The sequence below is a fragment of the Aythya ferina genome (assembly GCF_964211825.1).
Source record: "Aythya ferina genome assembly, chromosome: 5".
NCBI lineage: Eukaryota > Metazoa > Chordata > Aves > Anseriformes > Anatidae > Aythya > Aythya ferina.
Window position 1 is genome coordinate 22,551,184 of NC_140301.1, and position 27,654 is coordinate 22,578,837.

At 43.5% G+C, this 27,654-nt stretch overlaps 1 long non-coding RNA gene across 1 annotated transcript in view; it reads left to right on the forward strand.

Annotated features, from left to right (window-relative positions):
• Nucleotides 1–27,654, forward strand: part of LOC311437481 — a 105,269-nt gene continuing 77,615 nt past the window's right edge. The window contains exon 1 of the long non-coding RNA XR_014693505.1: nt 1–2,332. This is a non-coding gene — a long non-coding RNA (uncharacterized lncRNA). The remainder of the gene's footprint in view (nt 2,333–27,654) is intronic.

The window sequence follows — 27,654 nt, forward strand, 5'->3', positions numbered from 1 at the left end:
ACAAATGGTGTATTGTGCCTTATCAAATCTCTTTGATCCATTTAATACACAAAGTGCCAAACGTGTGTATTGTTTGTTAACATTGAACGTTTTATTCAAATCCCAGCTCTGCAGCAAACTGGAGGAGTTCTCGTTTAATGTAACACTGACATTGCCTGTTGAAATTTTAATGCTCTGAGGTGTTTCTCAGGTCAAAGCTGAGTTTACTTCGCGTTGTAATCGGGGATGAAAACGTAGCAGGGAAGAAAATTAACGTTTCATCCTTTTGCTTTTCTGAGAAAAGGTCTAATACCGTGCTTTTAAAACGTTTGGTGATCTCGATTTAACACTCAGTCATTTGTCACGGCAGCAGAATAAATCACTGTGCACAAACTAAGGATTTATATTATATATATTTTTAATGCCGTGGATATACAGTTCTACCAAAAAAGGAAATGTTGTGTCCAATATGTAGTACATATCGTTCCAAGCCCTTGAGATTAATTCACTGTTTATAGGACAGAAAAGGATATGTAAGAGAAGCCACGTCAATTATTATTTCTGCTGGACTATAACTTTCGAGTCTGGCCATTTTTTCCTCCCCAGAAGATTCTCCGTTTATAAAACCGGAGATATTTACTTTGGAAACGCGGAAGTCTTGCTCTAATGCCAGTTCTCTTAGCTCTGACCTGGCCACGACTCCCATTCACTTCAGTGTTAGCTTTGTATGTTGGAGCCCTGAATAAGTGGCTGCTTTGACCCCTCAGCTCCGCTCAAACTCGGATTCTTGTCCATAATGGCAGTATTTTTTAACGTGAAAGTTTTTGTGGGGTGACTGGAGAAAAAGCTTTTACGGGGGTTGGGAGCGCACGGCCCCAACCTTGTGAACCACGGCGAGGTGTGAAGCTGAGCCCCAGCTCTCTGCAGAGCGTGGGTGCTCCCTCACCTGCGCGCTCGCCCTCGGCCGTGGACTTGCTGCGCTGAGCGCCAGGGATGGGCTGGGGATGTCCGAACCCGGGATGGGGGTGAAGACCTGAGCTGAAACGTCCTGGCTGAAGCGCCATTTGCCTGAGTGCCAGCAGTCTCCACAGAGTTCCTGGATATAATTCGCACTGATAGTGTTTCATCCGCGCACTTTTCTCCCTGACATTTTTTTTAAGAATCAGAGGCCGAAGGAAAAGCAGCCCGTCTCCACTGTAAGCCCAATGGATACAGATAGGGTGCACCCCCTCAGCTCTAGCCTTCAATCCCTTTTCACACGGCTATAGCGGCTCTGTACTCCCAGGCTTTTTCAAGGGGTTAAGCTGCTAAAATGTCCTGACAGCTTAAGAAATGAATGAGGGTTTTTTCAGCCATGAAGAAAGGGTATTTAATAACCACGCTTCGATGGCATCATGCTTACATGAAACGAGTCAGGACACTTAGGTTTAACAATCAGTAACGTCGCATTCGGTACAGTAAATGCCTGGATGTATGCATATATAATTCTATCCCCCCTTGACTCTGAGCTTGCCTTATTTATCCCAGGTTACCTGGGCAATTAAGGTAAGGACTGCTCAGCAGACACCGATACCCCGCTGCTCAGGCATGGCGAATGGGGACGGAGCAGTGCGCTAACAAAGAGAGAGAGGTGGTCAAACAATTTGAAGAGGGGTGAATGGGACTGGAGGTGGATGGATGGATGGATGGATAGATGGATGAATGGAGGCAAAGAGGGAGAGGAAGAAGTATTCAGCGGTCCACCCTTATATCCGCATTTGAAAATTTAAGTTTAGGTGTCTGTCTCTAGCCAACTTTCAGTTAATCCGTAACAGCTGGTAGTGGTGATAACGTCTAGTGATTAGAAGTTACTCTATTTAGCATGCTGTATCCTTCTTCCATGGGTTTTGGTTACAGGTTATACGATTAGGATTGCGAGAACAGTAGTGAACTAAACTTCCCAGTAAGAGGTCTTCACACCAGGGAAGTGTTACTTTGCTGCAGCAGCCCTGCCTCGTCAGTCATTAGGAAGCTGCAGGTTGTCAGAGGCTTCTCTTGCGCGCACACACGCGCAGACACACACACACGCACACACACAAAACCACAGCACTAAAACTAAATTAAGAAGCCGATGATTAAGACAAGCGTCTACGAGGCCTGTCATTTCAGCATCCTTCCATCATAACATTGTGGCACCAAGAAATTTGCTTGAAAACCCTGGAAAAAATGTCTATGGGAGAGCCTTGTATTTGAGATAGCTTAAATGTTAACATCAAATGTAGACTGGGAACTGCCTCGGATGCAAGATAGTATTCCAGAGAGGACACAAGTGCTGCAGAGATCTTTGGGCTGTCCACACACTCCTGAAACTCGGGTGAGTATCTTTCCCTTCTATTGAAGCAGGTACGCAGGCACTGTGTGAATCGAACTGGACCATGTTTGAAATCCGCAGCTATGTTCCTTTCGGAGTCTTCGGGGAACTCCCCCTAAAGATAGATCTGTAATGAAAAGTCCCTACTGGATGACTAATGGTTATTGGCACTCAGTGCCCCTTTAAGGAGAGCAGCACATATTGTGCCAAAGACCTTGCAAGCACCCTTTAAATACAAACATTTTAAGTCCCCCTCCCATGCATCCCCACCCCTGTTGTTTTCGGGCTAGTTGTGTTGTATCTCCTCTTCCCCCCTCCTTTAAGCTCTCTCGTCTTCCCTCCCCCCACCCCCATTCAGAACTAATTGCTCAGTTGCTTAAATGTTTCAAGAAGAGCTAAATTTCTCCATCCGATGATCTTTTGAGAAGCTGCACTGTACCATAAAGAACAGCCAGCGGGGCACTGTATACCTTTGAGAAGGCTGCGCAGCTAGAGAAGAGAGCGCGTTAAAACAATGCCATTAATCGACTAGGTGCAAAGAGTTCCCCTAATGCTGAACTTTAGGAAGTTTCTCGGACGGTAGAGGTTGCACAGAAATGTGGAAATGGGAAGCTGTTGCTGCAGGGGACAGCTTTGCTGGTGCCGTAAGCGTAAGACAAGACAGAGCAGTGACAGAAAGAGATCTGAATAAGCATCGGGGGCTGCGTTTTCCACGGCGGCTACACGGGGTGGAGAGGTCTGAAATTAGCTACCTTTATTAGGAGCTAAAGCTTTGATTTATTTATTCCTATATCTGTAGAATAGCATCCATAGAAAGCCTACCTATAGAAAGTAGAGCATCCATTAGATTTTGTGTGTCAGAATTTTTCGAAACAGAATATTTTTACACTCTCTGCCAACTTTAACGTTAAGACGTGCCATTAAAAAAAAAATCCTAAATTTAGACGTACTTTTATATGTGTGCGTTTAAGAGTCGTCACACCTGCCTATGTAATACGTCCCATCGCATAACAAAAAAGAAAAAAAAAAAAAGGAAAAAAAAAGCTCTTCCTAATTTAAGAATCTAAACGGAAATTAAAATATCCCCTAAGAGTTATCCACAGAGCTATGCAGGCGATGACAATAAGACGTGGGGGAGAATGGGCAGGTTAAATGTCGCATGCTGTTCTCGAGGTTTCAGTACATCATTTTATTTTCTCCAGTGTTTACTGGCAAAACATTCTTGGCTAGCACAGCGCTTTTGCCGGAGAGACTTCCAGGTGCTCTTTGACTCCTAAGAAACTCTCGCTATGATATTTTCATGGCGTGGCCCTAAAGCTCCTTAGCCTCTTATAATCGTAATCTTTAGCGAATGACACATGGATCTGGTTTTGCAGTTTTTCGGTAACTCGAGAGGAAAGACGTCCCACCCGCCCCTCCGGGCCCCCCCCCGGCCCGCTCCCCCTCCCCCAGCACAAAGGCAGCCACCGGCCCTCCCCGGGGTTTATTTCACCCGAGCGCTCCGAAAAAGCCGGCCGGGCGCGGGCTCCCGGGCGGTGCCCATCCTACCTGACCGTGCCGAGCCGTGCCGAGCCGTGCTGTGCCGCGATGCCTGCTCGGCGCCCCGCCGCAGCCCGCTCCTCGCACCGCGCTTCCACCGCACCCCTTGGCTTATAGCGGAATCTCGGGCTCGGCGAGATGAGCTGCGGATGCGATTTTTAGGGCCTACAAAAGCGCAACATCCTCCCCTCTCCCCCCTCAGCCCCCCCGGGGCCTCCTTGTAACCATAGCAAAATGCTGGAGGTAGCACAAAAGACATAAACAGCTATACGCCCGTCTACGAGAAGGCACTTGGCGAGCCTCGGAGCAAAGCCGATTTCGGCTTCTCCATGCCCGGGGCTCGGGCAGGAGGAGGAGGTGCCGGGCGAGGGGCTGCCGCTCGCTTCGGGCACGGGGTCGGAGATGCAGCTCGTTCGGGCTGCAAGGAGGCTCTGGGGAAGCAGACTTGGCTTGCTCCTCGGTCCCCGGCATGAGGAGGGCTCGTAGGAGTGGGCTCTTTATGTCGGTTGTTCTGAACACTTTGTATATTGGACAGGGTGGTCTCCGTGTTCTTTTTCTTTCTTTCTTTCTTTCTTTCTTTCTTTCTTTCTTTCTTTCTTTCTTTCTTTCTTTCTTTCTTTCTTTCTTTCTCTCTCTCTCTCTCTCTCTCTCTCTCTTTCTCTCTTTCTCTCTTTCTCTCTTTCTCTCTTTCTCTCTTTCTCTCTTTCTTTCTCTCTTTCTTTCTCTCTTTCTTTCTTTCTCTCTCTCTCTCTCTGTCTCTCTCTCTCACCCTCCCTCCCTCCCTCCTACCCTCCCTCCCTCTCTCCCTCTCTCCCCTCTCTCCCCTCTCTCCCCTCTCTCTTCCCTTACCCGCTTTCTCCCTCTCTCTTACCCCCTTTCCCCCTTTCTCTCTTTCGCGGAGAGAGGGGGGAGTGATGGTAAGGGGCTTGCTGGATGATTATAACTGCTACCACTTATAAATAAGTTTCTTGGGGAAGGGCTGATATCGTACCCTTGATATCAGTGGGTGTGTTCATGTATTATTTTAATATGATATGTCTTTTATACAGAGCTTGTTTTCCTCCTCCCTCCCTCCCCAGCCCACCCTCCCACCCCCCGCTTTGTTTCTGGAGTTTGTTTCGCTTTTAGAGCACCAGCACAAACAAACAAACACACAAAAATGACTGGCAACAAGTTAAATCCCATTTATGTCCCTCCCACCGAGCACGGACGGTGCCTCGCTAAAGCCTGGGGTTTGTAGGTTTGCCTCGATAATAATTTGACCAAGAAGGAGAAGCGGCTGCAGACGGACTTTCCGTGCAGTAACAATGCGGAGAGGAAAAATGTTGAAAGAAACATTTCTCCCGGGATGCATCTCCTTTATGTCTCTTCTCCTCTCCATCCTTTTAGATGGGGCGCTCGTGTAGACTTGTGAGCACACACACACACACCGAGGTTTTGTTTCCTAGGGAGTTTTCAGAAAACAATGTTTATTATAACCAAGCTATAAACTCCACCTAAATAATGAAATCATGCCGTAGCTGCGGAAACTCCAACACATAAATAATTTCCATTTGCCTACTAGCAGAATACTAGGAGAGGATGGCATTGCACTTTATTTTCATGCTCATTTCCAAACATCAATAAAAGAGGCGTAGAGAAAAGGCGCAGGAGTCCTTTTCCACGTTGGACGGGATATAACGATATCCGTTTAGGAATAGATCACATTTTTCTCCCCTTCTGAGGCGAATACAAGCTAATTGTGTGGCTATAATATACTGAATCTGCAAAAAGGCAAGGAACATTTTCTCACTGAGGGTCGTCATGAAGTCTCACTAAGGGGCTCAGTAAAGGGCTCTTGGAGTGAGCCACCCGGATTCCAGTGCCTTAGCTTATCTTTGCCTTACAGTACAAAGAATTGCGGAAAAACATTCGTGTTTGCCTATGCTGAATGCACCTTAGAGATACCTTTTCATGCAATCGCACGGTTTGCAAATGATAGTTTAACTTTATCTGTTGTGGTGGGCACGTGTTTTGTCATATGAAATTAACTTGTGAAAGCCTTTGTATCATTTCTTGATTTGTGTTTGGCGACAACGCGGATCACATTTTATCGCGTTGATGGTTGATACAATTGCTAAATTAAAGGCATGTTTTCGGCTTTGAAAAACAACAACAACAACAAAAAACAACCCTCTGAGAGCTCATCCTTAGCAAAACAACCCAAAGAGCAGTATAATAACGCAGCTCAATATTTTTCTGAGTGTGCGGTATCTGCATATAGTTCTGTATCATTCTGTGTCTCTGTTGTATGTGCCTCAAGATATTCAAGTAGCTCTTGGACTCGTTACCTATAATCGTCACCTAAAGGAACATATGAACAGTATACGGATAATCGCTCTAATTGCTTGGAGGAATGTAATTGGCGTTATATATATATATATTTTTTTCTGTGTCTACCTGTTCTCCCGTGGTAAATATTAGCAATTGAACTGCTTGTCTTGACGTGTTTTACGTTTGAGCCCCACGAAGCACACCGAATCATTACAATAAAGTGATCAAACCTTATTATGCATGGCGCAGTTTTGTTTTCTCTTTTTATGTTCTGCTTCTCATCTCAAAGGACATCACGTTGAGCCAAGTGTTTTGATTTACGAGCTCCTCTGGACTTTGAGATTTTAAGTATAAAGCTTTCAGTATGTTGGGGCTGAAATTATGATTTTCCACATTTCAAAAGGGACGAGGCTCTATTTATAAATGTTACAGAAGGTTTCGTTACTTCAGGAACAACAAAACAGGAACAGAGCTGCAATTTTCAAGAAAATAGGATTTCAAAATATAGAAATAAAAAAAAAAAAAGTAGTGGAGACGATGTATAATTCAATCAAATTACAGAAAATTGCTTTAAAATTCAGAACAGTAGCTATCCATTATGTCTCTGTTTTATTAGTGACAAGTACAATTACTCTAAAATAAAGAACACTGGTGAATATATAATTGGCTGTAATCATGTTAGTGTTTGAATAAAAATGACGGGGACATTTAACACTTTGACAACAAAATGTTCAGAAACAACTTATTTATTCAAACAGTTTTTATTTGCATCCACGTGAAGGAGAAACACACTTTTGCTTACGATAAATCAATGTTTTTTTCACTTTCAATAAATATATAACTAAAAAAGGATTATTAATTATTTTATTATCCAAGGCTTAATAAAGTCTCCTGAGTACGACTCTGTCATTATTGATTACTCAGTACCCAAAGGACGCCATCTACAGGAAAAGGTCTTCAGGCTTAGCACAAATCTAATCACTGTTGATTTAAAAAAATAATAATATAAAAACAGAGTTAATATTCTTCTATAAACCCGACTCCGATTTTACCCACCGCACCGATCACAATATTTGCTTTGCAATAGCTTCTTACTATTCAGGTTGTTGTAATTTGACACAGTCTAGGAATCTGTTACAAGAGGCCTTTTCTCTGAGATACGGCATTTAAAAAATAAATTGAACTCCAGGAAGAAACACTTTTTCTCCTTGTAAAGTAGCTCTTTTCTCTCAGGGGTCCCTGAAAATGCAAAACACTCCGTGAGATCTCTCCCTTCAAACCAAGGGTGTGGAAGATGCTTGCAAAAGTGCCCTGAAAACAAAACAATTTGACCGATAACAGTTTGTGCCATGGAATTGTGCCATAGAATTAACTAACATTTCTTTAACTTTAATTTAACTTATTTTCTTCTGCGTAAAGACAATAAATACCAGCTATCCCAGGTGCAATTTCATCTGTTCTTGCAATACATTCTTTGCCCCTTACCATGGTACTTAAAGGTGCAATTTAGCTGTATTGCTCCTTTCATAACCCTTGCTGGGAAACTCATCGAACTAGAGTGTCCTTTAATATTTTGATCAGACAACTACACACCTATGGAGGTGTGATATATCCTCCGTGCTACCACTCCAATACCCTAATTCAAACCATGAAAAATAGAGGGAAGGTAGAAGAAAGTTTTAAGACTCCTCTTTCTGCAATATTTCTTTTTGTTTCTTTGCTTTAATCCCTAACGAATCTTTCTTCTCCTACTTTTATTTGTCCATTTCTTATTTATCTTCCACTCTCGACAAGTTTCCAAATGCCTGCCCTTTTGCCGCGTGTGTCCCTAAGAGCCCGGATCCCAAAGTGCCCCGTGCAGCCCCTCACTCCCGTGGCGGTGAAGCGCAGCGCAGCCCGGGTGCTCCACAGCCGGTTCCCCAACCTCTTCCCTTCCTATGCGGGTCCTGCCAGCCCTCGCGGCTCCTCGCAAATCAAGTACCTCCGGCTTCCCTCTGTTTAACTCAGGCCAGAGGTCTGGATGGGCTTGGAAAAATTCAGGTGTGGATTAATCTGTGCAGTGAGGAGTCAAAAGCAGCTGTGCGTTGGCACAAAGGCTGGGAAAAACTACCCACGGTACACTCTCGATTTAATGCGTTGTTTTGAAAACCGAGGACAAAGCCGGGAAACTTTATTATTATTCGTGCTTCGACTGGAACCTCACTCAAAGTTTACGCCCGAGGTCTCCCTCTATCTTCTCACTTCGTAGCACTGACAATGAATGCCCCAAATCGAGAGAGACTGTGCAGCATCCCTACTTTTAAACTTCGGGAAATCCTAAGAGGTGCGGTGCGCATCCCTCGGACCGGCCGCTCCCGTAGGACCCGCGGGTCCCTCCCCGCCGGCAGCCGAGGCGGGAGCTCCCCTCCGAACCGGGAGGTCTGTCATTTCTCGGGTGCCTCGTACCAAACCGCAGATGTCAGCCTTTCCCTACGTGTTCGGGCTGCTAATGCGGGCACTTCACACAACAGAAATGCTCATCTCTGGAGCCTTTCCCAGGGCCAGCCGCGCATTTCGCGCGTTGCCTCTGTCAAGGGCGGCCCCGGGGAGCGGGCGGGGGAGCCCGGGGTGCCCAGCAATGCTGGTTCAGCACCCCCCCCCCCCCCCCCCCAGGCGCCCAGCACCCCGGTCTGCCCTGGGTTGCCTCCTGCCACCCTTCCCCGGCCCGACCTCTCCAACTCCCTGCGGGTGCTCGGCTCCCGGGCTCCCAGCCCGACACCCCCTTTGCCGACAGCTTCCGCAGAGACAATTTGTTTCGGCCCAATTCACACACAAACTGCCTCACCTAACACCCCCCCGCCCCCATGACACCAACAGAGGGAGAAACCCGCAGAACCCTCCCCGTCCCCGGGACCCTCGGGACTCCCCCCTCGAGCCCCGGTGGAGGGGCTCCCGCCGTCCCCCTGTCTCCTCCCGAGGCTGAACCGAGCCGAGCCGTGCCCGGGCCGGCAGGGGAGCCGGGCCGCCCGCCCTCGCCGCCTGCCCGCGGAGAGGGAGCCCGATGCGAACGGCGCCGGCGACATCTAGCGGCCCGCGGTGGGCAGCGCAGCCCCGCCGTGCGCGGCCGGCAGCCGGCCCGGCAGGAGAGGCGCTACCTGGGCCTCCCGCCCGCCCGCCTCCCCAGGGGTTCTCGCACCCCTCAGCCTGCGGCTTTCCCCGTGATTCTGCTACGGAGCGGGCACAGCTCTTCCCCCTCTCTCTCTGTTTTCGCCCTCCCAAAAAAAAGGTTCCAAAGTTTTCCGTGCAAGTTTGAAATCAATACAAAACGCGCGCTCCCTTTCCGAGGTGTCCTTTTTGCGTGTTCACCCCCACGGGGCACTGAGAGACAAAAAGATGAAAGCTCTTTCCCCTTCTTCTTCCCCACTAAGGACCTCCATGGGAACAAAGGAGCAGCGCGGGGGGGGGGGGATGGCCCTTGCCACCTTCCCCCTCCAACGCGCCCCCGGGCCGGCACCACCCCGCAGCACTGCCCGCGCCTTCGGGGGCACTTCCCGGAGCCCTGAAGGAAGGAACAAGTAACTAAATAGAAGCAATATTGTTGAGACACCGCTGGCAAAGCGAGCCCATCCTGTTTAAATCGCAGTGTCAGCTCTCATTAACAGCTCAAGTCATCTTTTCCCCCGGGCAGACCTCGTCTGCTCTATCGACTTAATGGCAAACAAAACACACGTTTGCGCTCCGTTCTTACAGCCGCGTTCCTCGCCTCGCAAGAGCGGGGCAGGCTTCGTCCGTAGTCTGAGGGGCTCCCCGAAGGGGGGCCGGGTCCCTCGGCCCTCCCGGGGGAAGGTGGCGAGGCCCGGCCTCCGTCGCCCTCCTGCCCGGTCGGGGAGCTGCAATGGCAGCCGCGGGGAGAGGCTGGGAGGCTGAGCCCAAGGCAAATAGTGGCGGGTATGTTCAGCCAAACTTAGCAAAGCACAATGGGCTCTGCGGGAAACTTTGGGGGTTATTTGTGCATCAGGTGAAGCGCTCAGCGGCGCGGAGCCGGCTGCCAGGACCACGGCACCGCCCGGGGAAGCCGGCCGTGAGGAGCCGAGCACGCTAGGCAATAACAGGCAACAGACTGAGTGTTTCAAGGCAACTCAAAACAAACAAACAAGCTCTCCCGACTCTCCCGCCGGGAAGGTGGCTTTGATAAGGAAACAGGGGAAGTTTTCAAGAGCTGCAGACACTTTTGCAAATGTATTTTAAGTCCTCTGTGCAGAACAAGCCCTTTTATTTTTTTTTCTTCTCCCCTGACACAATGGAGGGGGGATGGTGTACCAGCCTCACAGAAGGAAGGAATACATTTCTCACCCAGTGAAAGCAGAAGTCCCTAGGAGTGGTGACCTGACCTGAATAAGGGAGCGGATTTTGGTGCCCGAAGACGCAGTGACTCCCTCCCCTGCCGCACCGCCGGGCTGCGGGTCTGGCACAGGGCACTGGGCTCAGAGCCCTCCCGACGTCCACCTCCTTACTTTCCTAAGACATCTTTCAGCCACCCCCCAGCTGACCACATATATATATGTATATATTTTCCTATTCAGAACACGCAGCTCAAGAGGCCCGGCGCAGAAGCGGCACTGCCCAACCAGTGCCGGGCCTGGGGCGCTCCCTGCGCTGCCGCGGAGCGGGGCTGCAGCCCCAGGAGCCCCCGCAGCACACGGCAGCCCCGGGCCCGAGGAGGAGGGCCCCAAACTTTCCCGCTGCCGAAGCGGCGTCGGCTCTCCAGTGCTTGGCTGTAAATAAACGGCAGGCAGTGACAACACAGCCGTCCTGCAGTCAGAGCGGAGGCTGCCTCTGCACCTTTCCTCTGCAACACACGCCGTCAGCGTTTTAATTCCAGCTCCAAAGGGAACCTGCAATTACGAGCCCCCCTCGTCCCCTCCCGCTCACATTCTCTTGTTTGAAACGTTCTGCGAGGAAGGTTATTTGGACTGTGAGTAAAATCAAACAGGGAGTAGAGGAAAAAAGAAAAGAAAAAGCTCACAAAACCAACAACCCAGCAAACCCTTCCATTTGCTATTTACAAAACTCATTGTCATGCTTCGCTCAGGCTGTCTGCCTAGCTTGGGGAAATAAATGTGACTGAACCACAGACAAAGCCGATGCAGCTGTATTTGAATTTCTCCAACACTGTCAAACGTGCTCTTGTCTCATAATTCTCGGAGTTGTTGTTATTATCACGATCATCATACCTAACGCGAACATAATCGAGAGAGGTGCTTAGCGGTTTATAGACCTCGCTCCGGTCGGGAATGCGCAGAAATTCCTACAGCAAAAAGCCAAAGGCTCCTCTTCCCTCCTGCTTGGAAGCCTTGGCAGATAAACTAAGGAAAACTTGAGACCTGTAATTTCCTTTTATTTATTTTTTTTCCCCCTTTGGCCGTCCTTTGTTCCCGCAGAAGCAGGTAGATGTGACTGTCTAATTTTTCAGAGGATAACGCACAACTGGCAGCCGTGGAGGTGATGAAAACGAGAGTGCTGGTCTTTTGCAAGTGGAAGGGTTTCCCGTGGTGCTCCATGCCATCCGTCACCCAGCTTCCCTCTCTTGGGGACTATTAGGATCTCGCCAGCTTGTTTGACATCACCAGGGCTGTTACGGAGCACAGCCTCCTCTCGACTCGAGAGGAGAATGAGTCCTCTAGAAGAATGAGGAAAAACATACAGGGGCCACACGTGGTTTCCTGGCCTGAGGTGTTCGCCCTGGCCAGGAAGGGCAGCGCAGATGCCCCGCGCCCCGCCACCCCTGCGGACAGCTCGGCTCCGGGCTGCACCGCTCGGCGGCACGGGACGGCACGGGACGGGACGGGACGGGACGGGTGGGAGTCCCCCAGCGCTCCGCAGCCGGCCCCGGCTCTCAACCACACTGCTGCCCCTTCACACGTCCTCCGAGAGCCACCGGGCCGCTGCCCTGACAAGCGGCGCCTAAACCCCATGGCTTTGGGAAACCGGGGTCCTGAAGGCTGGGGCACCGCCGCCCACGCTAGCAGGCGTAAGCTCGGAACTGGCCTTCAGCCTGAAGAGCATCTCCCCAGTCCTCCTTTCTGCCATCCTGTTCCTCGTTGCCACACTTGTCAGAGGACGTTCCTGAGCCGTTCTACGGGGAAGAGGCGCTGTGTCACTTCTATCCAGCAGGACCTTCGCCTGGTGGCACGGCCACCCTTCCTTCAAGGCATGCTTCATTCCTCTACCGCTCTCGGTGGTTTTCGTTGCACGGTGTCCTTCGGAAAAATGGAAGCAGGGAAATGAAAAGTAATGTGATCAATTATTATTTTTATACCATATTTATGGACGGGTTGAAGTAATAACTGTTATTTGCTTTGTCGAAGTGTTTATTTCACACTTGGTATATTTCCTTACAATTGGAGAACCGACGTGGGAAAAATAAGCACAAATAAATTAAAGTAACGAAAATACGTTTCTAGCAAAAGGCGATCCTTCTCCTGTCTAATTTTCCTGGGTGTGTTTCTTCCTCCTGACATCAATTCAAACCAACGAAAGGGCTAAATAGATTAGTCTCTAGCCCTCAGGACAAGCAAGAAGCAAAATAATCATTTGCTTGTCTGGACCCTTCATAAAAAAAACTTCTATTTTTTTCAATTCGGGGATAAGGAATAATCCAAAAGCAGGGCAACCGGCACGATGGAGCCCCGGCGGGGCTCTCCAGGGTCCGGCCCCGATACCCCTGCTGTGCCCCACTCCAGCGGGCTCCCCTGTCCTCCCTCTCTGCCCGGAATGCTGGGCATCGCCTCTCTCCCAGACGCGGGGCTCCGAGCTGCTCCAACCCCTCCTGCCCTTCCTTTGTCCCCTTTGAGACTTGTTGACTTCTCTAATTTGTTAGCAGCACTTCGGCCGCCCTCCTCCGCCAGCCCCCAGTGCACGGGCTGAATGATGCCAGGGCCAGGGAAATGCCCGCCACGCTGAGATTTCGCAGCCGTGGTGATAGCGCTATCATGTGCGTGTGTCACATACAGCATGTACATCAGGGTCACCTCCGCGATGGGGACAGGAAAGGGCGGGGGAGAGGAGAATTAAAAAAAGATTCAGCTCTGCCGTGTGTGTCAAGGATCTCAAGCAGAATAGTGCTTGATACCAAGGTAACACCTGCTTATTGCCGGCTTTTGGTCTTCTCTGAATAGCTTTATTACCCGCACTCCAGCAGTATTTTATCTCCAGCGATCGTGTGCAACAGTGCCACAGGTTGGGTAACCAGTGCTAGCAAAGGGAAAAAAAAAGGACCCTTGGCATGACCAAATCCGCCAGCACGCCCCGAGTCCAGGCAGCCGGCACCGCCCCGCCGCGGGGCCGGGGTCTGCTGGGGGCCGGGACCGGTGCCGGGAGCGCTGCGGGCAACCCGAGCCCCGGGCAACCTGCAGCCCCCGCCGCGCTCTTCCCGCCCGCTCCAGCTGCCCGACGGGTCTTGAGGCTGAAGCACCAGGTCCTGGGCAGGACAGGGCAACCCATCGGTCCCTCCAGGTGAGATTGCTGTAAACACGTTACATCGACCTCTGTGAAACATGCAGTCTCCAGTCTGTTTCCTCTTGTGGGGACAGCAACGTCACTAGCTTTTCACTAGCTACCCAGTCTTTGTTCTGTGCCCAATATTAGGTAGGTTCAGAGCCTTCGATATGTTCCTCCCTGTTCGGCGGTTGGGGCTGCCTCCCAGAGAAGATCTCACCAGCTCCAGAAGATAGCTGCTCTCAGTGTGCTTCAGGGCCATAGCTTTGTGCCCTGGCTCTTGAGGGCAGGGAGAAGGAACGAGGAGGAAGCTCAGCACTCACCTGGGCCCTCATCTGAGCCCCACAGATCCTTCCATGCAGCCACATCCCTTTTGCCACACTACTTGTGCTTGAGCATCAGGCACCCCAGGGAACCTGCTGGGTTCCCGGCTCGGTCTATCAGTTCGCGTTCCTATAGCCCACTGGAACCAGCTGGGCTGAGTGAGGGCATCCTCTGCTCTCTTGGGAAAGCCAGGCCACTGGAAACACAGTAGTTGGAGGTAAGCATGTTGACAGTCCTGGAAGAAGGGAGAGAATAAAGAAGGAAGATGCTTTTCTTGAGACCCCAGTTCTGGGGCTAGTTTGGTATGGGGTGCTCGAAAAAGCTCCAGCAATGCTATAGCTGGCATTTAGATAAAGTGCTTCCAATTCATGAGCCAGTTAATTCTGCTGGTAGCTGTCTGAAATTATAGCCCAATCTTTCAGACAAAGTAAGGCAGATAAGTTAAACCTCTATAAAGTTTATAACCACAAATTACTTTTTTTTTTTTTTTTTTTTTTTTTTTTTTTTTTTCTCAAGTGAACTATTTTAGTTGAGGTAGACGGATTACTTTGTATAATAATAAACCATCTGAAAGCTACCAGGAAGTTTCCAACACATAAAAAATGGCAATCTTATTTAAACTCTGGGAAAGATAATTGTCTGCCCTTGCTGTATGTTTTGCATTTTTGAAGTATATCTTTTAAGGCATAATATACATTTTGAAATCCCATATATGCATCTTTACAATAGTAATGGCTTTCCACAAGCTCTGTGGGAGGTGACATTTCAGCAAGATACTTCCCCTTGACTTTGTTTATTCCAGCAGTTTAAATTCTACCTCTGGTGATAGCTGTTAACTTGGCAATGTGAAAAGTGCTACATGATGTGTACTGTGCTCAGTCAGCTCATCAGAAGCTTACCAATTATGACTGTGGAGCCCATTCTTCCTGCCACAGCATGCCACCCACCATGCATGCCTGGGACAGCCGATCTTCACATGTGAATAAAATCTGAAAGTATGCACACATTTACCCAGAGCCTGAACAAAGCAGGCACAATAAGTCTGGTGCATCCTAGGAGCCTTTTTGTTTCTCACACAGCTCATACATAAGCAGTTGTAGGTCACCTCCTGCTCCCTGCCTGTCTTGGAAATGTCAAAAAAGGGAGGTATCACAACCCCAGACTGCAAGGGGATGAGCTTTGTACCTATCAGGCAATCAGGATGCTTGTGTTGTGGGCAGGGGACCACACTGCTAGGATGGCTGTGAAATAAGATGCTCTTGCTGTCAGAATTACACATCTCATCTGTGGCTTGGTTCTCATCCACGCCTGGAAGTAGATTGTTGACTCAAATAACAGAAATATGCTGGACGGGCTCATGAGCTGGGCACCTCCACATTATGAAATGAAGAACTTTGTTAACAAAAGCCTTTGTAAGTCTACTTCCCCTGGATGAAATCTGATCTCTGTTTAAGGTCTCCTAATGACATCAGTGAGGCAAGACTTAATTGTAGACAGATGCTATTTGTCAAGCATGAAGTGAGCATTCAAGATTCAAAAATAATGTTACCTTTGAGCATTAATTTTTGTTTGGAATATCCCACTGAACTTGCAAAATCCAGATTGCACTTTTTGTTAAACTGTGATTTGCACTTATCCAAAGACATTATTTTTCTTTATTTTGAAGCAACTATTTACAAAGCATTTTAGTGCCAGACTCTGTCACCTTTGACTGTAGTCTCTTTTGCATCAGCTAAAATAGAAGTAACTCTGTTCAAGTAAGCAGAGTAACACTAGTGAAAAACCAGAATAAATAATCAGAGAATCAAGCCCTTTGAATAGCAAATGACTCCATAAATAGTCCCATTGATTTCAGTGGTATTTCATGGCATAAGTAGCTACATTAATGGAAACAGCATACTAGACCCTTAGCGCACGGACAGAGGAAAAACAGAGCTTATAATTATTTTCAAAAAAATATTCCATGGTGTATTATTCAATTGATGCGTTACTAGCTTATTGTATGACTTACCAAGGACAAAATCAAGTGAGTTGACTACAGCAATGACTTCTCTGTTAGCTGCTATGGCGATTCAAGATACCTGTGGCAAGAAAGTTGTTTCCCTTATTTAAAATACAGAAAGCAAATAAAATCACTCCAATGGAATGCTTTACATTACTCTTAAACAAATGCTTCTTTCAGCAAGAAATAACTGCATTTTAGTGAATGGAGTCACCCCTTTTTTGCAGTTTTATGGGCAGTATTGAAATATGAGAATGTCATAGTACGGTTTCCTCTGGCTCTGTTGCTCTGGAGGACTTGGAGAAATTCTGTTGCTTGGTTTTCCTTGAAATTTACTTGAAAAACAAAGTAAGGTCCAAGTATGCTTTCTTAATTATGTTTCTTTGGCTAAACACATTTCAAAAAATAGTGTTGCCTGGAGGAGTTTCATGGCGTCTTTATATGAGAACTGCATCTGGATTCAGAGAGTAGTGAAACACCTACCTAGCTTTGAGAATTCTGGAGTCAAGAAGACTGTTGCTGGGATCTAATTGCTTTTCTGTGGACCCTGTTTTGAGTGTGACTTTGGATGGCTTGACTCCACTTAGGGAGCTGGAATAGGATGCATAAGAACAGAGGAAGAAAGCGTGACGATCAGGGGAGCATCACAGCCTGACTAGCAATGGCATCAGGTCCCCACATCTTCCTGCCAGTACTGCATTTGCTGTCAGCATACTCAGGGGTACAGGTGATACATTTCAAGCATTCAATAGAGGATGGTGCACCCACGTACACAGTACTCCTGAAAACTTTTGTAATTACAGTAATTCTGATGAAACCACATCAGCTCTGTCCTTGCCTTCCTCTCATCACTTTTCTTTGTATTCTCTTCTTGTCATATCACATAGTAACTATAAAAAATGCTTTGTCCATAACACAAACTCCCTGTTCTAAATGCTGCTCTGCTATCAGCAGGAACAGTATTTCAAATAAGCTGGTGGGCATTTGCTTCTATGAATAGCTGCTTCTTTGCTCATGCTAGACTGTAAAAAGCTCATATGTATCTTTTGAGTGCACATTTTTCATTAAGAACCTCCAGTGCACAAAAGGAAGGGGTCATGAAAGGAGGAAAAAAGAGATTTCTTGCTTTCTTGCAAACAGTTCTCCGCTGTGTTTCCCCAGTTATGACCAAGCTATAGCTATTTTCTGTTGCATGTGGAACATTCATATTCCCAGGAAGTTTTTAAAGGAAGGACTTTGAATAAAGTCATACAGTGCTGATTTTTCAATACTAGCTGAAAGTAGTCTACCATTTTTCTCTTTCCATGTAACAGTGAAATGACATAAAAGGGATAAAATGTCTCTTCTCTATCAGGTGAGAAGGCTATGTACCAACCCCCACATATGCTGCCCACACTGTTATCCCACAGCTGAGGGGGAAGAAGGTCAGTCTGGATCTCCAGATCAGGGGGAAAGACACTGTTTGTCTGCTCATAATGTACATTGCAGCAATGGTTGGAGGAGAATTGTCTTCTGCAATTGACTTTCCTGTTTGGATTAGGAATAAGGTCTTGCTTAGGCTTCTATAGAATTATTGCCCTTGAAATAGAAAACAAAGGAAGGTAATGAGATATTTGTGAAAAAATACAGCAGTGAAGGACTCCTGAGAATGGATTTCTCAATTTCTCACAACCTCACTACAAACCTGAGGGATACTTGGTGGTAACTGCAGTTCTGTCCCTGTGGAGGTCTTTACAAGGTGGAACACTAACATTAAAAAATAAGTAAGATTTTAGCTTACAAATCAAAGGTTTCCCAAGCTCCAGAAAACATAAAAGAAGATTCAAATTATGCTGTTTTCTGAAAATCAATTGTTTTTAAGCAATCTTGTAACACTGAGCAGGGAGAGGGATGATGCTTTGTTTACGATTTTCTGGTGTTTGGATAAGTTTTGCTATACTTATCAAAATTATTATTATTATTATTATTTTGAAAATAATTTCTCACAATCTTTTCTTGACTGAGAGATTGTGTTATGTCTTACTATATTCCCCAAACCAACATGTTGTATAAACACTGTGAGGCTTTTAATTTTCTGAACTGAAACAAGTTTTCCCTTTCCCTTTCCCTTTCCCTTTCCCTTTCCCTTTCCCTTTCCCTTTCCCTTTCCCTTTCCCTTTCCCTTTCCCTTTCCCTTTCCCTTTCCCTTTCCCTTTCCCTTTCCCTTTCCCTTTCCCTTTCCCTTTCCCTTTCCCTTTCCCTTTCCCTTTCCCTTTCCCTTTCCCTTTCCCTTTCCCTTTCTCTTTCCCTTTCCCTTTCCCTGTCCCTTTCCCTTTCCCTGTCCCTTTCCCTTTCCCTGCTCTCTGTCTTTTTTTCCCCCTTTTTCTTTCAAACCAACCAACCAACCAATGAACTAGACAATATATATATATATATATTAATTTTTTTTTAGCCCTTCTCTGAGATAAATTTGCTAACCAAGATAGTACCAGCCAGGCAGCCCAGCAGTCCAGTATTCTCTAATTACTCACAAAGCTCCCCCTGCAATATCAATGTAACTTGATCTTACTGCATCAGTAACATAGCATCCGGTTTTACGAGCTTTTTTTACGAGTGTAGCATGAGAAGGAGTGAAAATTGACAGCAAGTTGACAGAATACTACTGGGACCATTCTGGGGTCCATCACACAGTCATCTTATCCATTTACCTTTAGAAAACTAATAAATTTGCCATCAGATTAGCTGTTACAAGGAGATGACTTAAGGTAATTTTAAAAAATTTTTTGTTGTGAATGAGGTTTCCCTCTTCAGCCACCAGAATTATCCTTATGTATACATAAGATACATGAAAACAGGTGGGTGAAAATAAAATCACATGAGAAGTAGAAAATATTTTTTTTTGTTTGTGTGCATGCCTTGTGCTGAGTGCCGTGGGGTGCTGTGACTGCTCAGATGCTATCACACTAACTGCAATATCATGTAGCTGTGTATCTCCTTCAAGCTCCTCTGCAAAATTCTGTAGTGTGATCCCTTAGCTGGCTGTGTTCAATCTATACAATCTAAAATGAAGATGCATTTTCTTTTAGATAGTAAGCTTATTTTCTGTTCCTATTGGTGTTCAAAAGTCATTGTAAAAGGGAGTTATTTTATCATCATAATTCCTTGTTTGTGTTTTGGCTTCTGTTTTCTTAACAGAAATAATAATACAAATTGTTTTGTGATGAACAGAGCTAATGAAATGATCTCTTGAGGATTTATATTTGATATTCTTACATCCCTTTCTTAGCCCTATTGTCACAGCCTTGTCCATTTATGCTGAGCTTGAGCTTTATGCCCAACTCCATTAGACTTGCTTTCCCAGTCCCCTCATCAGTCTTTCATGTCTTCAGATATCAGCTAGGCAGAAGGCATGATATCCTTAGTAGCTGAGAGCTACATTTGCACTGATGTGTTGGAAGAATAACTGCTGACTGGATAGCAAGAGATCAATGAAAAAAGATCATCAGCCACAACTGATGTTCTATTATGAGTAGGACATTAACCTGGGTCTGTGTCCTCCAGCCAGGTGCCATATCTGATGAAAGCTGTGAGATTTCTCTGTAAGGTGTTGAGCTCCTTCTAGTCTTTGTCTAAAATCGGCCAACAGTTTTGGAAATTATGAGGAGCGGGGAGACTGAAAGGAAAAGAATCAATGAATTAATAGTGCAAAATCTGTAATTTTTCAAATGCATGTAAAATCCCAAACAATTTGTCTCTCAGAAATAAAATAGATTTTAATTGAAAATGAATAGAACTCATATTCCTAATTCTTACATGTATTTTGAAAATTCTAAGAACATCTTTTGACAGAGTTGGAGCAAGAGAAAAACTCATCTTGTAAAGACATGATAACAAAATATGTTAACTATCAGTCCATCCTAGCTGGGAAAAGAACATTTGAATCATGGCACTGACACTGAAATGCTTTCTTTATTTTAAATTTGTGTCTGGCTCAGAACTTTGCACGCTTGCTGCGTGATTTTGACTATCTGCTAGCGCATTCAAGATGTATCATAAATTGCAGTATTGAAAACATATGTCACAGGGGAAAGAAATCTGTAATAATACCAGATGCCATTATATGATAATGAATTTCAGTCACTACTAACCTGGATAAGTGTTTTTCATAGGGAAACAAGTGGCAATTTTACAAAAGAAAATTTTGTGCAAAACTTTCAAGTTTTTTAAGCCAGCCCTAGAAGAAATAATATACTTTGATCAATGGGAAAAATCAGCTGGGAATAATTTTGAAGCTGAATACATCTACTTTGATTAAACAAGGAGTGAAAGTAACATGGTAACAGTTTTCACATATGTAGGTGGGTGATCCTTTTAAGGCAGCAGTTTTAGGGTACATATTCATAAGAAAGAAGAAATAAAATACAGACAAATTTAAACTGAGTGTTTAAAACACTTCTAATGGCTAGAATATAATGGCTAGACAGCAAAGTCATTTGAAAAACAACAGTACAGGTTTTATTATCTGGGAAATCCAATAAAAGTTTGTCTGAATTATCAAAGGTACATAAGAAAGATATGTACCAAAGTAATATAGTTTTGGAGTGATATACTTTTGATGATCACATTAGTAATTCACAGTTTTAATTTCTGTGATTCTATGACTGAATCTTACGATGAGGTTGCTTTCTTCTTTTAGAGCTAGCTAGCAGATAAAATAACTGCATTGTGGCAACAAACCAGGTTACTGTTTGCATTTCATGGCCACTGAATATTTTGTTATTAGGACAAAAGTCTGTATGTTTCTTTCAAATTCTCTGTTTAAAGTAGGTTGTATTGTAGCTGGTGACTATTGTGTCCTGAAATGGTGTGATTATCTCCAAGGGAAATCTGCAAGAACACAACTACTTCAGGAATCTTTCATCAAGGACAAAGTCTATACCCACCCCTGTATATGTACAGAAATCTCCCTTAATGTAGAATTGTAATTACAGATCATATTTTAGTATAACTGGAAATAAACTATTTCTCTTTAGAAGGACAGAGGGTCAGTTGCACGATGTAGGAGCAAACACAGAAAAAAAAACAAAACAAAACAAAAAAAAACAAAGCTGCAGGTTTCTAAACATGCAATATATTAAATAAATCCACATGAATAAACTCGCTTGATTCAGTGATGTTTTCAAGATACATGAACTGAAGAAGAATGTCAGTTCATAATAGGAAGAACTAGACTTTTGAATCAGAAGCATTTTGACTCAGTAAGGGTACGTGAGTAAGCTTGCAAATTCTTAACTGGCTTTTCAAAGCAAAAGTAATTTATTTGCACTGTCAGAGATTTCACTGGAAAATAGGCTCATGTAAACAGGTAGGATGCAAATGTAATTTTCAGCTAGGATTACGTAGGTTGCTTGGCACAGTGTCACATAACTGGTTGCAGAGAATATCTTCTGGATTCATTGATGTCATCTGGATTTCTGTCACTGCTTTTAATGGGGACAGGATATCATGGATGTTTTTACAAAATTTCCAAAAGTCACAGACAAGATATTTTTAATTGAGTTTTGGCCTCAGGTATTTGCAGGAATAAGCAAGCTGATAGGCTTGATCAAGCACAGCCTTCCTTGTCTGTTGCACAGGTGGCCCTGACAGGCCAGTACAGGATTAAAAATGTTTTACAATAGGGCTTCTTCGTCTTGAAGACACAGCTGAACTGGTATATGGAGCAGGTAAAATCTTTTCATTTCTGGTGCTCTAGGCTGCTGTGTTAAGAGGCTTGGGAGATCCAGGCACAGCCAGGGCTTCCTGCATAGTGCCTGGTCCAAGAGGAAAGACATTTTCCTGAGACAAAGCTCAAGCTGTTTTCTGACAGATCCACGCCAACCAGTCATAGCACAGACACCCTGCTGTTAGTAAAAATAGTGCACAACAATGTTCAGTTAACATATAGTTCTTTCAGAAATGTGTTTACTTGGCATCATTTAAAGCAGCCCCAAGGCACCTTTGACCTCTTCTGAGACACAGGATTGTACAGGTCTGTTCTGCTGAACTGATCTATGGCACCATGCCATAGATTTCTTGTATGCAGTACAGAGAGCTGTTTCTTATTGAATGGTTTGTTTTTCCAGCACAAATAAGGGTCAATCAACATTTTCAAATAACACACAAAAGCACCAGTTTTATTAGAATTTGTTTCTCTAACACTTGTGTGATGGTCCAGGAAAATCAACCCAAGATAATAGCAGGAATAATTGACCAAAGAATAGCAGTTTCTTTAATCAAGGGAACATGATGATTAAATCAAAAGCTTTAGATCTGTGGATATCATCAATTGTCTTTTGTCTATTAATAAAAATATGTCATCAGTGAATTTTAAAAAGGCAGTTGCTAGAGGGTGAAATGTGTACATGTAGATGGAGAAAGGTCAAAGCAGCATTATTTGTAATTAAATACATTGACTGTATTGTGGTCAGTTTTTCAAGTGATTTGGATTAAAATATATTACCAAAGTACAGAATTACTTATAAAGAAATATGCTCCAATCCTACAATTTCTCAACAAGTATGTTTCCCTTGGACTCTTTATTGTTGGGGGGGGGGTGGGAGGGAGGGATTCAAACTCTAATATTTTAATTAAAAAAAAAAAAAGAACAACAACAAAGTGTTGCTAATGAAAGGCTTGGTTTGCTTTAGAAACATTGGCAAAAATATCTCACTTCACTGAAGCTTGAGTGATATCAGAGCTTCCTGTTCCTGTGCTGTAGCCATACGGAAAATGAACATATTTCTGCAGATTTTATGCATAACAAGTATCTTTTGGACAAGAAGACACACAAGCTTGTAGGGAATTTATTAACTCAGGAACAGTAGCCAGTGTATGAATGCAAAAGGAAACATACACTTATGGCTAGCATGGTATGCTAGAGGGTACAGCTTTCAGAACACAAGGTATATCTTTGCACCAAACACCATTGTGCAATGCAGATATATTTCATTTATATTTGTGCATTAAAAGGTGTAGTAAAAGACTATTTGTACATACAAAGGACATGAGAAATTATAGCTATTTTTTGTGAAAATATTTAGTGGTCCTAGCTTTTAGATCCTCCTCTTTCTTTCCACTTGTTCTTCACAGCATCTTTCAGGACAAATTATCCAATTGTGAGATGAATAGGTTCATGCCATGCTAGGCTTGAGGGTAGAGCTCAAAGGGTCATAGTGAAAGAGGCAGCATCTGGCTCGTGGTCTGTCAATAACTGGGTTCCTCAGGGCTTGGTTCCTGGGGCAATTCTCTTTAATGTTTTCATAAATTATCTGGATGCAGGACTGGACTCCTCAGCAAGAGTGCAGATGACACTAAGCTGGGAGCTGTGGCTGATTCCCTGGAGGGATGAGATGCCTTGCAGAGGCATCTACATAGATTGGAGCATTGGGCATTCAGCAATAGCTTGAAATTCAGCAAGGGTAAATAGTGGGTTCTGCACCTGGTCACAGGTACAGACTAGGAGAGGAGCTACGGGAGAGCAGCTCAGCAGAAAGGGATCTGCTGAGGTGATTTCATAATTAATGATAATATCAAAACATAGCCACAAGGAGATCCAATGAATTTTGCAGAAGCATCCCAGATCTTACACTTAACTACTGAATACAACCACTAATTTTGTGTTCCTCGGATTGTCTGATTAAAATCAATACTTTATATTGATTGCTTAACTCAGACTACGCTTTACAAGAATTCTGTAGAAAATGGCATAAAGCTATCTGATATCATGGAGGCATAAACCTCTGGTTCAATAGATGGACACATTCATAAACAAGGAATTTGACATTGGAGACTCTTTTATTGTTTACTCTGGAAAAGTCTGGACAGTACGAGCAGCTGACCAACAACAGTAAACCGAGAGTCAATGAACCAAGACATTAGCTGCACAAACACCAAGATTAGAACACAGAGAATGTCCAGCTACCATGGCTTGAAACTGGCCACCTTCTTGGATGCAAAATGTGTGGCTGTCTATATAGTTCATATACATTTAGATGGAGCATGAGAGGTGAAAGGAGGTGTGGCTGCCCACACATGTGCTCAAAGACACCCTAAGAATATGTTAAACAATTTGATCTATCAACAAGTGTTTTTGAGTTCTTAGACCCAAATAGGTAGTAATGGAGAGGACAGGTGAGAAAACTTATGATATAAACAAAGCACAAATAAACATATGTTTATTAAAGTATTATAAATATTTAAAACACTTATTGAATTAATTGGTTATAATTGTGAAATCTTTGCTATTGCTTTGTTTACTAGTCCTTAAGATTCAATTTCCAGCTATTTCAATCTTGTACATTTTTTTAACCCTCAATAATTTTAGTCTTTCTGTACTAGAATCTGTCATTTTCCTTTTTTTTAAGTGCTCATATACTATCAAACTTTTTCCCATCCTGAACCCTTTTGGTGTATCTATTTCTCTACCTTTTATAGAACCATTTCCTCTAATATCAACAGCTTTTCTGTACTTCTTTCTGACTGCAGCTCATTTGTTGAAATTTCCAGTATATCTTCTAGAATATACTGATAATTTTAACTTTTTAATGTGAAGGGATCCTAGCTTATCACAAATTGCCATAAATTCAAAAGTACAATGTGCTGTAGGTAAGTTGAAACTATCCAATATGTACTCTTCTTTCATTTTTCCGATCATCTCTATTTAGTTCTGTTAGCACTTTCTCAGAACAGAAAGTAGTCCGTTTAGAAATGATTGGATCATCTGTTTTACCCTCAACCAAGTGACATTCACTCACCCATTAATAGTCCTTTTTTCCCAACCAGATGTACCAAAAAATAATTTTTCTACTAAAAAAAAAACCCTTCCAAAATGATAATGGGAAATAAACTGTTGTAATTAAATATTTTATAAGGTAGAATGATTTTTTTTTTTTTTTTTTTTTTTTATTAACATCAGAACTTAAAAAAAAAAAAATAAAAGTAAGAGAAGGATGAATACTAAAAAAATTGTCAGGTAAGTAAATTACTACAGCCATTGCCTTGGGAAAACATGCACTTTCTCAGGTTATAGCTCCACATGAGTCTAATATAGGCCAATAATTTCTACATAGTTACAATTGCAATCAGTCTTCTATTTTAAGGCATATTTTTACTCTCTTTATTCATTTAAGAGATGATTTTTATTCTTTCATAACGGTAAATTTAGTCCTCCAGACAAAGTAGACCCACCTCATCCTAGCTTTTCGGAAGCAAATTGAATAAATCATTTTTGTATTTGAAAAAAAGTTAAAAGCGACTTCTCTAAGATTGTCAAGGGGGTAATGTGTCTAGGAGTTTCTCCTTTAGGTAAAATAAGAGTTATAGCTGAAGTCTGTTGAAGTGTGATTTGGATAGGGATCATCCCTTCAGTTCTCGCTGATGGTTCTCTGAGAGGAAAGTAACACCCTGTCCAATGCTATTTCTCTGTTCTGTCCCAGATCATGGTCCAGGTGAAGCTTTTCGTAGTATTGTTAAATATAATTTAGTTGTTTAGTATATCAAAGTGAAATACTTAGTTTGTTATTGAACAGTGTTGAATTTTGTAACACCATCTCTTATTAAAAGCAGGGTCAGTATCTTTGTGCCCTAGATAGTAGCAGTAGCAGTAGCAGTAGCCTTTGTGCCTGTTTTTAGAATAGTAGAGGTAGTCCAGTCTAGTGTGATACTCCTGTCGTCTTGTTCTTTCTCCAAGGGAAAGAACTCTTTATATTACAATGTTTTGTTTCACAGACCATAAACATTGAGTTCACTGTAAGTGAGCAGTAATGTAAGTTCACAGTACAATGATGCTGGGGAACTAAACTACGAGAAGATGGGTGTTGTAATTGGATTTGAAGGTGATGAACATGGGATCATTACTGAGAAACCATCACTGAGGTTGGTGTTGGAAAAGATCTGTCCCCTGTACACAAGATTATAAATATATAGATAATAGTAGTAAGAAAAAAGGTCTCAGACAGGGACATTTTACCAGAATGATTTCACTAGCTTTTAGGCATACAGAATATTCTGAGTACAACGAAGACATGAAATCTACATCAGGAAGTAGGTTTCAGTTTGTTAAGCATGAAGATTCTGTCTTTGACAGAATCTATCTATCTTTGAGTTGGGTAGCTCATGATATTATGGTGATTCATAATAGACAAAGAGAGTTAAGACCATGAACTCTCCCCTGCAGCACTATATAACAAATGTTGAAAATGAGAGCATTACAGTTGGAAATGCTTTCTGCTGTTCATATGGACTCAGAACAAACCAGTCTATGCCTGTAGGGCTAAGTCAGATGGTGTGTTTACAATGGATCCAATGCATCCATTATAGATCGTTGAGCAGGCAAGTCAATCTGTCATTGAAAAAAAGCGTCCAGCTCCCTCTAAAAAATGAAAATAAACAGTCATGTTCCACGTGCTTTTCACACAAGAAGAAAGAGGTGAATGTGGGAAATCCTCTATTATACAGGATATTGAGAAACTCTAGTGCTGGCAGATGGGTTCTCGAAGACAGGAGACTGGACTGCTGTCTGAGGATGGCATTTTTTCCAAATTATTTAATGGAACATTTGCCTTTCTGTGAGGCTTTCTGATGAAAATGAGTATGTTCTCCTGTATAATATGTTTTCATAAATATATTAGAATCTAAACCTTGAACACTTCTAAGATAAAACCACTGAATCTGGTTTTGCTAAGCAAGGGTTTATTGTTTTATAGAGGCAAATATGAACAATTTGCATTCTTACAATTTACTAAGACAGTATATTTGACAAGCGCAGCAGCTATTGTGCCATTAGTGTGTAATATGACACGAAGAAAAGTAATAATAGAGAAGTAACGAAGAACATAGATGGAAGCTGGAGGCATGGAGTAACTGGAACTATTTCCATATACTGTAGCTTCAGTACTCTTGAAATATGCTACAGAGAAAGCAAAAGAACCAGTTAACAGCATATACAGTGGTATAAAGGTCTATTTTTTAAAAACTTTTTGTCAGTAAGGAAAATCATTTTGTAAGTAGCTAGTAAAATATAGAACACCAAACAAATTCTCTCCTGGATTTGAATTTTTCATTATTATCCTCTCCCTATTCATGGTTTAGTTTGAATTTATAAGATTGGGAATATGGAATACAACTGATCCTCATATTATATCTTTTTATACATACATATTTTCCAAAAGGCAGGAATGGACACTTTCTTCTTTTTGTATTCTTTTGTAGTAGTGTTAATGTGTGAGACAAGTAGACTGAGGTGGAAAGAAGTTATCTAATTGACTTTAAAATGTCAGTGTGATCAACTCATCTTTCCCAAAATCATGAATCACTGACTATCATCAATTTTTCTTAAAATAATGAAATAAATATATGTATGTGATATATACATCTATAAAAATAAAACATATGGATTTGCTTTTTAAATAAACACATATCATTTATGAAATGTTTTAAAAATGTTTTAAGGCTATTTTTAACAGATGGAATTAGAAAATTATTTTTTCCAAAGAAATTTTTGAAAGAAGAAAAAGTTAACCCACATAACCTGAGAACTCAAGAAACAACACAATTTAAAAATAATGCAATATTCTATGAGAGTCACAGAAAAAATATACATAGAAATGTCAATCAGATTGTTATTATTTCCTGTTTTCCTATATTTTGAGCC